This window comes from Myotis brandtii, unplaced genomic scaffold (genome assembly GCF_000412655.1).
Source record: "Myotis brandtii unplaced genomic scaffold, ASM41265v1 scaffold469, whole genome shotgun sequence".
Lineage (NCBI taxonomy): Eukaryota > Metazoa > Chordata > Mammalia > Chiroptera > Vespertilionidae > Myotis > Myotis brandtii.
In genome coordinates this window covers 1,849,846-1,850,409 of record NW_005367911.1, presented here as the reverse complement: position 1 = coordinate 1,850,409, position 564 = coordinate 1,849,846, and positions in this window count along the sequence as shown.

The window sequence follows — 564 nt, the reverse complement described above, 5'->3', positions numbered from 1 at the left end:
CTTACACTACAAGGGCATTCCCAGTAGGGAAGAAAAATATAAAATATAATTCTGGGAGTAATGCAAGGCGGTGATACTGGAGTATGTGGAAGGCAAAAAAAAAAAAAGTGAATAAGGGAAAGGTGGTAAGAGCCTGCTCAGAGGCATGGAAGCAGGAAATAATGATAATACACAGATACCAGGAGGTATTAGGATACCTGCTCTGTTCATTTAGTTCTCGCTATAACCCTATGAGGAAGATGTCTATTATTAATATACCCATTCAACAAATGAGTAAATTGAGACTCAGAGCAGATAAGTAGCAACACACCCACTGGTTGCTACCCCTACTGGGCTGGGGATCGAGCCTGCAACTGAGGTATGTGCCCTTGACGGAGAATCAAACCCAAGACCCTTTGGTGCTGGGGCCAACTCTCTAACCACTGAGCAAACTGGCCAGGGCCATGCTGAAATGTTCTGATGGGCCAGGCCTGAGTCAAGTATTCACCTCCAAAGTGAATTGAGAGCTAGCTGGCTTCCTACAAAAAAAAAAAAAAAAATCAGCGTTAAAATCAGAAAAAAAAA